Raw genomic sequence first — 13,987 nt, 5'->3', positions numbered from 1 at the left:
TAGGGACAATTTACAATTTGTTTTTAATGAAGCCAATTAACCTACAAACCTGTACGTCAAGTGAGTGTGGGAGGAAACTGGAGATCCCACAGAAAACCCACGCAGGTGACGGGAAGAACGTACAAACTCCTTACAGAGAGCACCCGTAGTCAGGATCGAACCCGGTACACTCGCGCTGTGAAGCAGCAGCTCGAGATGGCGGCGCTGGCTTAACAGCTGCGGCCCACCTGCAGTCCGTCTGTTTGTTTTATTAAGTTGTGTATGTGTATGTGTGTGGGTGGGGTGGGAGAAACATGTTTTGGTTTCTTCCTTCGGGGGATGCAACTTTTTTCTGTCATATTCCCCGTCCCCGTCTGCGCCGAGGCCTAATGGCGGAGCTGGTGGCGGCAACGGCAGCGGAGACCCGACTCGGCAGCGGCAGCGGTAGCGGCAGCGACAGTGGAGACCTGACTCGGCAGCGGCAGCGGAGACCCGACTCGGCCTCGGGGCTGTGGCGGCGGCGGCAACAGCAGCGGCAGCGGAGACCCGACTCGGCCCCGAAGCTGTGGCGGCGGCGGCAGCAGCAGCGGCAGCGGCAGCGGAGACCCGACTCGGCTCCGGAGCTGTGGTGGCGGCAGCGGCAGCGGAGACCCGACTCGGCCTCAGAGCTGTGGTGGTGGTGGCGGCGGCAGCGGCAGCGGCAACGGAGACTCGACTTGGTCCCGGAACCGTGGCGGCGGCAGCGGAGACCCGACTCGGCCTCGCAGCTGTGGCGGCGGCAGCGACCACCGGCCCGTTCGTGGAGCACGGTTGAGCCACGGGATTTACCATCACCCAGTGGGGTCACAACATCTGGAGCCTGGATCGCCTCGGCGCAGAGGGAGAACAAAGAGGGAAGAGACAGAGACTTTAAGATTTTGCCTTCCACCACAGTGAAGAGGTATTTGGTGAACTCACTGTGGTGGATGTTAAATTTGTGTTGATTGTGTGTTTTTGTCATTTTTTATTATATGTATGACTGCAGGGATATGACATTTTGTTCAGACCAAAAGGTCTGAATGACAATAAACGAATCTAATCTAATCTACTGTTGCGACACCGTGCCGTCGCTTGAAATCATGGAACTCTCTCCCTGACCCCATAGTGGGTACACCCACACGTCAGGAAGGCTGTTTGTTCACCACCTCCTTTTCGAGGACAGTTATGGATGGGCAATTCAATGCTGGCTCAGGCTGCAAAACCCACATCCCGTGAAATAATCATTTTTAAACATCCATACATGGGAATACACTACAACATGAGTTTTGTGAAGGTCTGAAAACATCACATGCAGAAAGACAATCGGGTCCAGTGACGTTATTTAACTTTCAGAGGGGTTGTGATGTATTCATATTTTTATGGAAACATCAGATGGAAATATTTCATCAACAGCATCTCTTTCCCATTGCAAACTTCAGATACAATGCCCCATCCAATCTCCTGGTCGGATGCTGAATTGTACACCTTCCACGGCATCCAATTGAAGAATGCCAACAACCATGTAAAAATAATCTGTAAATGCAGCGGCAGAATTGCTGCCTTGCAGCGCCAGAGACCCGGATACGATCCTGACCACAGGAGCTATCTGTACCTTGTCACCATGACCTGCGTGGTTTTTCTCCAGGTGCTCCGGTTTCCTCCCACATCACAAAGATGTACAGGTTTGTAGGTTAATTGACTTGGTAAAATGTATCATTGTTCCTAGTGTGCGTAGGATATTATCAGTGTGTGGGGATCGCTGGTCAGCATGGACTCGGTGGGCCGAAGGGCCTGTTTCCGCACTGCATCTCTAAATTAAACTAAACTAAAGACACTATTGGTGGGCATCGCTCTGGGAAGATATCGGTGCCATGGTCAATTGTAACAAGGGAGGATAGAGCAATGCAGGCAGCCGCATTGTGGGAGAGTGTGTGTGTCGTGACTAACTGATCCCTTCTGTCTGAGAGCTCGATTCAGAGATTATTGCAGAGATTCTCAAATCTCCAGCCTTAATGGCACAGAGGCGCAGCTGGTAGAGCTGCTTCCTCACAGCACCACATATGCAGGTTCGATCCCGATCTTACGTGCTGTCTGTGTGGAGTTTACACATTCTCCATGTGACTGCCTGTGTTTCCTCTGGTTTCCTCCCACATCCCAAATACGTGCGGGTTTGTAGGTTAATTGTGTAGGTAGGAACTGCAGATGCTGGTTTACACTGAACATAGACACAAAATACAGGAGAAACTCAGCGGGACAGGCCACATCTCTGGAGAGAAGGAATGGGTGACGTTTCGGACCAAGACCCTTCTTCAGACTGAGAGTCAGGGAAGAGGGAGACACAGAGATATAGAAGGACAAGGTGTGAAAATGAGGGAACAAAGGGGATGAAGTTCAAGGAAAATGAAGAATAGATCATTGTTAGCTAGAGGAAGGTGACACTGAGACACATAAAGAAAAAAAATAATCAGGAGGTCAGTCAAACAGGTTGTAGAACTAGGAAGAGGGAGGGATGGAGAAAGAGGGAAAACAAGGGTTACTTGAAGTTAGAGAAGTGAATATTCATACCCATGGGTTGTAAACTACCCAAGCTTGCCCAAGGTTAATTGTACGCTGAAAAATTGTCCCTAGTTTAGGGGAATGGATTGGAAAGTGGGATAACATAGAATGAGCCTGAACGGGTGATCGATGGTAGTACTTTAGAACATATACAGTATGCAAAGAAAAAATATGGGACCAACATCGAGGAACAGTTTTCAGTAGAGCAATGAGATCAGAGAATGTAGCCTGAAGCACAAATCCTCCTGCGTGATCTCTGACCCCAACAACCTGCACTAACGACAGGGAAATTGGGTTCTTTAAGGGGGAGTCAGGTTCTATGATACAAAAGCAGCTGCCTTTATATTGGATTGCACCAATTTTTAACATCCTAATTGCACTGCAAAAGTGTGTGAATTTGGGTAAAAGTTGCACAAAAGCAGAGGTGTGGTGTATCGCAACTGGACCAGGTATTAAATCACAACCACTATGGTTCTTGTCAAAAGCCACATGGTGAGCTCTCCGCTGCCCTCTGGACTGATGGGGAACGAGTCTTCATTCTCCCGCTGCCACACGCTACAGACACAGAGGGAAGGGAGTGAGTTGACGATAGACAGAAAAGGCTGGAGTAACTCAGTGGGTGAGGCAGCATTACTGGAGAAAAGGAAGAAGTGACGTTTCAGGTCAAGATCAGGTCAAAGTATAAAATCATGAGAGGAATAGATCGGGTAGATGCGCAGAGTTTCTTGCCCAGAGTACGGGAATCGAGGACCAGAGGACAAAGGTTTAAGGTGAAGGGGGAAAGATATAATAGGAACCTGAAGGGTAACTTTTTCACACAGAGGGTGGTGGGTGTATGGAACAAGCTGCTGGATGAGGTAGTTGTGGCTGGGACTACAGTTAGACAGGTACATGGATAGGACAGGTTTGGAGGGATATCGATCAAGTGCAGACAGGTGGGCCTAGTGTATCTGGGACATTGTTTGCTGGTGTGGGCAAGTTGGGCCGAAGGGCCTGTTCCCACACTGTATCACTCTATGACTATGACTCTAAAGGGCCTGTCCCACGGGCATGTGACTCCATGCGGCAAGCGCGACCTAAAGGGCCGGTCCCACCACCATGCGCCTGCATGCGGCAAGCGGGGGCCGCGCAGAGGTCGAGTGAGTGACATGAAGTGCGAGCGAGGTCCGCGGGAAGTTCGCGCGTGACGTATGGCGTCAAGGCGCCTGCGGGCCGATGCCGCGCAGAATTTTTGAACACGGTCAGTTTTTCGGAGCCCCGCGTGATGTCGGGACCAGCTCCGCACAACTCCATACGGCTCCAGCGATCCCCGCGAGGCCGTACGGCTCAAGCGGCCACTTTAGGTCGCGCTTGCCGCATGCAGACACATGCTGGTGGGACAGGCCCTTTAGGTCGTGCTTGCCGCAAGGAGTCGCATGCCCATGAGACAGGCCCTTTAGATCCCTCTTTAGACATTTTCATAGTGCTGACTAACAATGGACATTGAAAAAAATGATTACCTTTCTTTGCATCTCATTGTTGTTTGTGGGCCTTGCTGTCCACATAGTTCTCTTAGTTATAATAGCAGCGACAAATCAAGCACAACATTGATGATCACTGACTTCATTAACTCCCACGCCCTGCCCGACCACGCTTCCAACCTCATCGTTCCCCAGCCCCGCACGGCCCGGTTTTACCTTCTCCCCAAAATCCACAAACCCGGCTCTCCCGGCAGACCCATTGTCTCTGCTTGTTCATGCCCCACCGAACTCATCTCCACATACCTTGACTACATACTAACCCCCTTGGTCAAATCCCTTCCCACCTATGTTCTAGACACCTCAGACACTCTCCGCCGCCTCCGCGCATTCCACTCTCTAGGCCCTCACCCCCTCATCTTCACCATGGATGTCCAGTCACTCTACACCTCCATCCCCCACCAGGATGGCCTCAAAGCCCTCCGGTTCTTCCTCGACCAGAGGAGCAACCTGTACCCAGCCACTGACACTCTCCTCCGCCTAGCGGAGCTGGTACTCACCCTCAACAACTTTACGTTTGACTCCTCCCATTTCCTCCAAAGACAAGGCGTAGCTATGGGCACACGCATGGGCCCCAGCTACACCTGCCTCTTTGTCGGATATGTCAAACAATCCTAGTTCAATACGTACCAGGGCCCCTTCCCCGACCTCTACCTCCGTTACATTGACGACTGCCTTGGGGCCACCTCCTGCACCCACACACAACTGACTGACTTCATCCACTTCACCACCAACTTCCATCCGGCACTCAAATACACCTGGACCATTTTCGACACTTCCCTACCATTCCTTGACCTCACCATCTCCATCGCAGGGGATAGACTTCTGACCGACATACACTACAAACCTACTGACTCACATGGCTATCTGGACTACACGTCTTCCCACCCTGCCCCATGTAAGGACTCCATCCCCTACTCCCAATTCCTCCGCCTACGCCGCATCTGCTCCCAGGATGAGACGTTCCACACCAGGGCATCGGAAATGTCCTCGCTCTTCAGGGAATGGGGATTCCCCTCCTCCACCATAGATGAGGCTCGCACCAGGGTCTCATCCATACCCGCAACACTGCTCTCTCTCCCCATCCCCGCACTCGCAACAAGGGCAGAGTCCCCCTAGTCCTCACCTTTCACCCCACCAGCCGCCAAATACAACAAATCATCCTCCGCCATTTTCGCCACCTCCAACGTGACCCCACCACTCGCCACATCTTCCCATCTCCCCCCATGTCTGCCTTCCGCAAAGACCGCTCCCTCCGCAACGCCCTTGTCAATTCTTCCCTTCGGGCACTTTCCGTTGCAACCGCAAGAAATGCAACACCTGTCCCTTTACCTCCCCCCTCGACTCCATTCAAGGACCCAAGCAGTCGTTCCAGGTGCGACAAAGGTTCACCTGTATCTCCTCCAACCTCATCTACTGCATCCGCTGCTCCAGAAGCCAGCTGATTTACATCGGTGAGACCAAGCGGAGGTTGGGCGATCGTTTCGCCGAACACCTCCGCTCAGTCCGCAAGAACCTACCTGAACTCCCGGTGGCTCAGCACTTCAACTCCCCTTCCCATTCCCAATCCAACCCCTCTGTCCTGGGTCTCCTCCATTGCCAGAGTGAGCAACACCGGAAATTGGAGGAACAACACCTCATATTCCGCCTGGGTAGGATGCGTCCGGCGGTCATAAACATTGAATTCTCCCAATTTTGCTAGCCCTTGCTGTCTCCTCCCCTTCCTTAACCCTCGAGCTGTCTCCTCCCATCCCCCCGCCCTCGGGCTCCTCCTCCTCCCTTTTTCCTTCCTTCTCCCCCCCCCCCCCACCCCTATCAGTCTGAAGAAGGGTTTCGGCCCGAAACGTCACCTATTTCCTTCGCTCCATAGATGCTGCTGCACCGTTGAGTTTCTCCAGCATTTTTGTGTACCTTCGATTTTCCAGCATCTGCAGTTCCTTCTTGAACAACTGATTGCAAATCATGTCAGGTTGTCTTTAAAAGGCTTGTCATAATTGCAAGTCATTTTGTTTCTCTTTTCTAACGTGATTTCCCAGCAACTGGCGTGTCACCTGAACATTGTACTCACAATTCACAAGGGACACGTTGTCCCTGATGTGTACAAAAGTACATCCCTGATGCTCACTACAATGGAGGGACGAGACAGGGGGGATAATTATTGAGTTTAGAATTTGGGAGGTCATGTGGCAGTTGTATAAGATGTTGGTGAGGTCGCTTTTAGAGTATTGTGTTCAGTTCTGGGAACCATGTTATAGGAAAGATATTATTAACTTGGAAAGGGTGCAGAGAGGACTTTCAAGGATGTTGCCAGGTCTCCAGGGTCTGAGCTATAGGGAGAGGTTGAGTAGACTGGGACTCCATTCCCTGAGGCACAGGAGGATGAGTAGAGAACGTATAGAGGTGTATAAAATCTTGATAGGAATACTGTAGATCAGGTAGATGCACAGAGTCAATATTATGTTGCAGAGTGCAATTTTAAGAAACAATTAGAGAGGTACATTGACCTCACAACCAATTTCCACTCAAATTCACTTGGACCAACTCCGACACCTCCCTCCCTTTTCGTGATCTCACCAGCTCCATCAGAAATAGACTATCACTGAGTTACTCCAGGATGCTGCCTGTCCCGTTGAGTTACTCCAGCATTTTGTGTCTACCTTTGCCTATCGACTGACGTCCATTACAAACCCATTGACTCCTACAACTATCTCGACTACACTACTTCCCACCTTGCTGTCTAAAAGACTCTATCCCCAACTCCAAATTCCTCTGTCTACCCGGCATCTGCGTCCAAGATGAGGTGTTCCATACCAGGACATCTAAGATGTCCTCATTCTTTAGGGAATGGGTGTTCCTCTCGTCCATCATAGATGATGCCCTCACACATGTTCCCTCAGTACCCCGCAGCTCCGCCCTTGCTCCCCCTCCCGCTAGGCGCAACTGGGACAGAGTCCCCCTAATCCTTTCACCCCATTAGCCATCGCAAACAACACATAATCCTCCGACCACTTTACCACTTCCAACGGGATCCCACCACTAGTCACATCTTTCCATCTTCACCCATTTCCGCCTTCCACAGAGACCGTTCCCTCCACAACTCCCTAATTAACTCATCCCACCCAAACCACCCCATCCCCAGGTACCTTCTCCTGCAACCGCAGGAGATACAACACCTGTCTCTATACCTCCTCCCTTGATTCTGTCCAGGGACCCTGACAGTCCTTTCAGGTTAGGCAGAGGTTCACTTATCCCTCCTCCAAACTCATCTACTGTTCAAGAAGTGAACTCTTAGACATCGGCGAGACCAAAAGTAGACTGGCGATCGTTTCGCTGAACACCTTCGCTCAGTCCATGTGTACCTGCCTGATCTCTCGGTTGCTAAACACTAATTCTCCCTCCCATTCCCACACTGACCTTTCTGTCCTGGGCCTCCTCCATTGTCAGAGTGAGGCTAAATGCAAATTGGAGGAACAGCATCTCATATTTTGCTTGCAACCCAGAGGTATGAATATTGTGTAACAAAGAACTGCAGATATTGGTTTAAATAGGTAGACACAAAATGCTGGAGTAACTCAGCGGGACAGGAATCTCTGGAGAGAAGGAATGGGTGACATTTTTGGTCGAGACCCTTCTTCAAACTGAGGTATGAATATTGATTTCTCTAACTTCAAGTAACCACTGAATTCCCTCTCCCTCCATCTCTCCTCCACCCAAGTCACACCAGCTTTTCGTTCACACCCAGCAAACAGCTAACAATGGCCTGTTTCATTTATCATTCTTACTTTTTTGCATACTTTAATTCATTTATTCTATATCTCCACACATCATTGTCTACATCTCTCGTTTCCCGGACGTCTCGACCCGGAACGTCACCAATCCTTCTCTCCAGAGATGCTGCTGGTGCCACCGTTACTCCAGCAATTTGTATCTACCTCTCAGTTTAAACCAACATCTGCAGTTCCTTCCTACACAGATACATGGATAGAACAGGTTTAGGGGATATTGGCTAAATGTAGGTGAGTGGGCAATAAATAAAACTCAAATTAATGGCTAAAGGGCCGGTCCCTCTGCGGCGACCTAATCCGCGAGTTCAGACGAGTTTGCCCTCGACTCGCAGCATGGCCGACACGAGGTCTAGGAGGTCTTTGTAACTCTCTTTCATGCTCGAGAGTAGTCCCCGCATACTCGAGGCCTCAGCTAGGTCACGGCGTGTTTTTCAACATGCTGAAAAATGCCCGCGAGTAAAAAAAGGTCGCCATGGAAAAAATCGATACTTTTTTTACGGGTAGGTTTAGTCGAGGTAGGTCGTAGTAGGTCGGCATGTTAGTCGTAGGTAATCGAGGGTAGTCGAAGGTAATCGAAGGTAGTCGTAGATAGTCTTCAACATAGTCGAACGGAGGTCGAAAGAGATTGAAGGACGTCATCTTCATTCACCACTATTCGGTGTCCAATTTTACCGAAGCCAGGCGAAGCTAGTCGTAGCTGGTCTTCAACATAGTCGAAGGAGGTCTTCAACATGACATTTTTTCAAACTCTCCTAACCTCTTCTAAACTCGCCAATTAGGTTGCCGCAGTGGGACAGCCCCTTAACTGGTTGCTGAATGTTTGAAGCATTTTCTGGCTTTATTTCAAATTTGCAATGGGTACAGTTTTTTTTTGATTTTCAACAATTTGAAAAGGCAGAGTTGAAACAAACCCGTCTGTAGATCGGCTCCATATTAAATCATGAATCACTGCTGTCACTTTCAACGTGCATGTGTGCATCAGTGGACTTTTGTTCTGTTTTATTTATTGGTTTAAACAGTTTATAACGACAGTCACAATGTAACTACCTTTGTTCCCTATTCAAGGCAAACCTTCTTAAATCTTGATTATCAGGCACTTAATGAAAAATTCTTAAATCTTCCTTTTGATGAATTTTCATAACAGGGAGAGGACTTGTGTCAGAGACTGGATCTGTTTCAGATTAGATGTCATCAATCACCCAGTTGCAAAAGGAAATTTCACTGACTGGACCAATTTGGAACACATCAGAATAAACTCAATACATGTGGCTGTGGAACAGAGATATAGGTACATGTAATTGTTTGATGTTGATGCCGTTAGTATCCCAGACTAATAACTAAACTCAATGTTTCTGCTTTTAAACAAAATCTGGAATACTTGCCATCATTGACCTTTGAGTAGAGTTGAAAACTGCTACAGTGAGTGATGACCAGTTTTACAGCCAGAAGCTGCAAGAGTGGAAGTGGGTTTAGTTTTGTTTAGTTTGTTTGGAGATACAATGCAGAAACAGGCCCTTCGGCCCACCGAGTCCACGCCGACCAGCGATACCCCCACACTAACACTATCCGACACAAACTAGGGACAATTTACATTTATACCAAGCCAATTATCCTACAAACCTGTACGTCTTTGAAGTGTGGGAGGAAACCGAAGATCTTGGAGAAAACACATACGGTCACAGGGAGAACGTACAAACTCCATACAGATAGCACCCGTAGTCAGGATCGAACCCGGGGATGTGAGGCAGCAAGTCTACCGCTGTGTTACTCAGGGGTGGCACCGAACAGGTTAATATACCTGTAGAATCTCTTGGGGTTTTCATAAATTCCTAAGTCATAGCTATTGGGCCCATCGAGTCTTCTCCTTCATTCAATCATGTCTAATCTCTACCCCTCTCAACTACATTCTCCCGCCTTCTCCACATAATAATTGACACCCTTACTAAGAACCTGTTAATCTCCGCCTTAAAAATACCCATTGACTTGGCTTTCACAGCCTTCTGTGGCAATGAATTCAACAGATTCACCACCCTCTGACTAAAGAAATTCCTCCTTATCTCCTTTATAAAGTTACATCCTTTTATTTTGTAGCTGTGCCCTCTGGTCCTAGACTCTTCCACTAGTGGAAACATCTTCTCCACATCCACTCTTTCCAGGCCTTTCACGATTCGATAAGTTTCAATGAGCTTCCCCCTCTTCCTTCTAAACTCCAGCGAGTACAGGCCCAGTGTCGTCAAATGCTCATCATACTTCATGTTCCCTACACTTAGCCTGCCAGCTCCATTTTGAGTCCTTACTTTGTCTTCCTGATTGATTTCTTGTCTAATCCTGCACTTCATATACTCGTGGTGTGATTTGTTTGATCCTGTCTGCCTAACTCTGACACCCCCTTCCTTTTTCCTGACCAGAGCCTCAACATTTTTCATCAATCATGATTCCTGACATTGTGGGAAGTGATAGAAGTATATAAAATTATGAGGCATTATGGGGTAGATAGTCAGAATCAGGTGGAAATGACAGATATTAGAGAGCACAGCTTTAAGGTGAGAGGAGCAATACTTAAATAAGATGTGTAGGTTATTATTTTACACAGGGTGCCTGGAACGCCCTGCCAGGGGTGGTGGTAGAGGCAGGTACGATAGTGGCATTTAAGAGTGTGGATATGCAAATCATGCTGGAGTAACTCAGCATCTCTGGAGAGAAGGAATGGGTGACAGTTCTTCAGACTGAGAGTCAGGGGAGAGGGAGACTAGAGATATGGAAGGTAAGGTGTGAAAATGACAGGTCAAAGCAGACATTGATCAAGGAAATGTTTCATTGTTAGCTGAGGGGAAGGTAACAATGATGCATACAATCAGTAAAATTAATCAGGGGGACTGAAACTAGTTGGAGAACTTGGGTGGGCGAGGGGCAGGGAGAGAGGGAAAGGAAGGGCTACAAAGTTAGATAAATCAAGATAAATCAAGTAAGCTGCCTAAGCGAAATATGAGGTGCTGTTCCTCCAATTTGTGCTGGGCCTCACTCTGACAATGGAGGAGGCCCAGGACAGAAAGGTCAGTGTGGGAATGGGAGGGGGAGTTAAAGTGTACCTGGAGATCGCTTAGCATAGGCGGACTGAGTGGAGGTGTTCAGCGAATCGATCACTGAGCCTACGCTTGGTCTCGCCGATATATAGAAGTCCACACCTCGAACAGCGATACAGTAGATTAGGTTGGAAAAGGTGCAAGTGAACTTCTGCCTCACCTGAAAGGACTGTCTGGGTCCTTGGATGGAGTCGAGCGAGGAGGTAAAATGCATCACCTGCAGTTGCAGGGGAAGGTAACTGGGGAGGGGGTGGTTTGGGTGAGAAGGGATAAGTTAATCAGGGAGTTGCGGCGGGAATAGTCTCGAGGGAAAGCGGAAAGGGGTGGTGATGGGAAGATGTGGCTAATGGTGGGGTCCTGTTGGAGGTGGCGAAAATGTCGGAGGATTATGTGTTGTATGCGACGCCTGGTGGGATGAAAAGTGATGACTAGAGAGACTCTGTCATTGTGACTGTGGGAGAGGGAGCAGGATATCGAGTTGTTGCAGTTGCTTCATTGATCACTTTCCTTCCATCATCAGGAGGGGATGTTTGCTGGATGCACTGTGTTAGTTCAGACACAACACTTCAGGAGATGAAACAAACTGAAAGGTCAACAGCAAACTGCAGACCTGACCTGATAAGCCTCACTGACCTGAAGTCCTGACCTGATAAGCCTCAAGTAACATTCAAGCACAAAGGTGCTGGGCTTGCTCTATCCCAGCAGGAGAGAGTTTGTCAGCTCTTTACGACACTCATCCACAGCATCACTGCTGAGTCCCCACAGAAATCTCCCGGGGAAACGCTTCTGGGCCCATGGCGTAAATGCTGTGGCCGCAAGATCAGGTTGCCAATGATGAGCGATACATTGCCTTTCCACCATCCACAACTGGGTGGGTGCTAGAGGAGTAGGATGGACCCGCGGGGGTCCCGGCGGTCAGTCGAGGATGCGCCGCTGAGAACAAAGAGGGGCTTGGGATGGGGGGGAGCTGCCGACAATGAAGATGGACCATTGGGGACAACATTGAACACTTTGTAACTCTCTCGGAGCCCCACACATTGCATACTTTGGTGTATTCTATGCAAAACTAATAATTTCACTGTAGAACGACATAGCTGCTTCCTTACAGCAATGGAGAACCGGGTTGAATCCTGACTATGGGTGCTGTCTGTGTATGTCTGTTCTCCCCGTGACCTGCGAGGGTTTTCTCCGGGTTCTCCGGATTCCTCCCACACTCCAAAGACTTGCAAGTTTATAGGTTAATTGGCTTCAGTAATTGTCCATAAGGTGTAGGATAGAACTAGTGTATGTGTGATCATTGGTTGGCACGGACTTGGTGGGCCGATGGGCCTGGTTCCACGAGGCAACATCTGTGTCGACCAATGATCACACATATAGTCCTCGGAGGCTCGGCCGCGGGCCCAGTGGACGACATCATCGGCAGCTCGCAGGTTCCAGCTTGGTGACCTGTTTTTCCGGGGCTCCCGCAACAACAGCTTCGTCCGCTGGACTGGAGGGTGGCAGCTGTGGCAGCTTCGACCGCCCCGGGCCGTGGAGTTTGAACCGGCCCGTTCGCGGAGCTTGGATTCAGCCGTGGGACTTGCTTACCATCACGTCGCTGGGTCACAACATCGGAAGCCTGGATCGCCTCAGCGCAGACGGAGAGCAAGGAGGGAAGAGACAAGGACTTTGGGACTTTTGCCTTCCATCACAGTGAGGAGGTGCCTGGTAGACTCACTGTGGTGGATGTAAAACTGGGTTGAGTGTGTGTTTTGTTATTTTATTTGATGTTATGACTGCAAGGTTAAACCATTTCGTTGTACTGTAAATGTGCAATGACAATAAAGTTGAATCTAATCTAATCTAACCTACACCTTAGGGACAATTTATTGAAGCCAATTAACCTATAAACCTGCAAGTCTTTGGAGTGTGGGAGGAAACGGAGCACCCAGAGAAAACCAATCAAAGAAAGTCGGGAGGGTGATGGAATACTCTCCACTGATCTGCATGTGTACATCTCCAACAACATTCTTGTCACCATCCAGGATGAAGCAACCCACTTGATTGGCAACCCGTATCCCATGTTAAACATTCAGTGCTCCACCACTGGTACACAGTGGTTGCCAGGATACCATGCTTTTCTGACAGTTCTTCCCATCAGGACCTCTCTCATCAAGATGGACATGGACATCAGGCACATGGTAGAACATAACGTTCGGTTTCAGTTCAGTTTAGTTTGTTGTCACATGTACCGAGGTACAGTGAAAAGCTTTTGTTGCATGCTATCCAGTCAGTGGAAAGACAATACATAATTACAATCGAGCCATTCACAGTGTACAGATACATGATAAGGAAATAATGTTTAGTGCAAGATAAAGGCATTCAAGTCTAATCAAAGATAGTATGAGTGTCACCAATGAGGTAGGTAGTAGTTTAGGACTGCTCTTTAGCTGTGGTAGGATGATTCAGTTGGCTGATAACAGCTGTTCCTGAATCTGGTGGTGTGCGTTTACACACTTGTGTAGCTTTTGGTCGACGCGGGAGGAGAGATCAGGGAGTGGCCAGGGTGAGTGTTCCCCTCTGAGCTATTCGCAACCCTGACGTGGAAACATATCACTGTCCTTTCAGCACCACCTGGTCTAATCCGAGATATCTCCACGCAACAATATCTGTGATTTGCCTTCACTAGAAAGACTGCAGGAGTTGATATAGACCGTGGCCACCGCTTTCTGAGGGGCAATTTGTGGTGGGCAATAAATGTGACCAGACAATGATGCCCAGATTTTAAAAAATGAATAAAAAACAACAGGCCTTCAAATGGACCAGCTCACCACAACTCCAGCCCACCTTAAGTTTTAGTTTTACTTTCAGAGATACAGCGTGGAGACAGGCCAGTCAGCCCACCAAGTCTGTGCCGACCAATGATCACACATATTTTTCTAGCCAACACTTTATGGACAATTTATTGAGGCCAATTAAACCAACAAACCTGCAAGTCTCAGGAGTGTAGGAGGAAACCCGAGCACCCGGAGAAAACCAATGCAGGCCATGGGGAGAACATACAAACTCC

Source organism: Amblyraja radiata, chromosome 34, assembly GCF_010909765.2.
Source record: "Amblyraja radiata isolate CabotCenter1 chromosome 34, sAmbRad1.1.pri, whole genome shotgun sequence".
Classification (NCBI taxonomy): domain Eukaryota; kingdom Metazoa; phylum Chordata; class Chondrichthyes; order Rajiformes; family Rajidae; genus Amblyraja; species Amblyraja radiata.
This window is presented reverse-complemented; position numbering follows the sequence as displayed.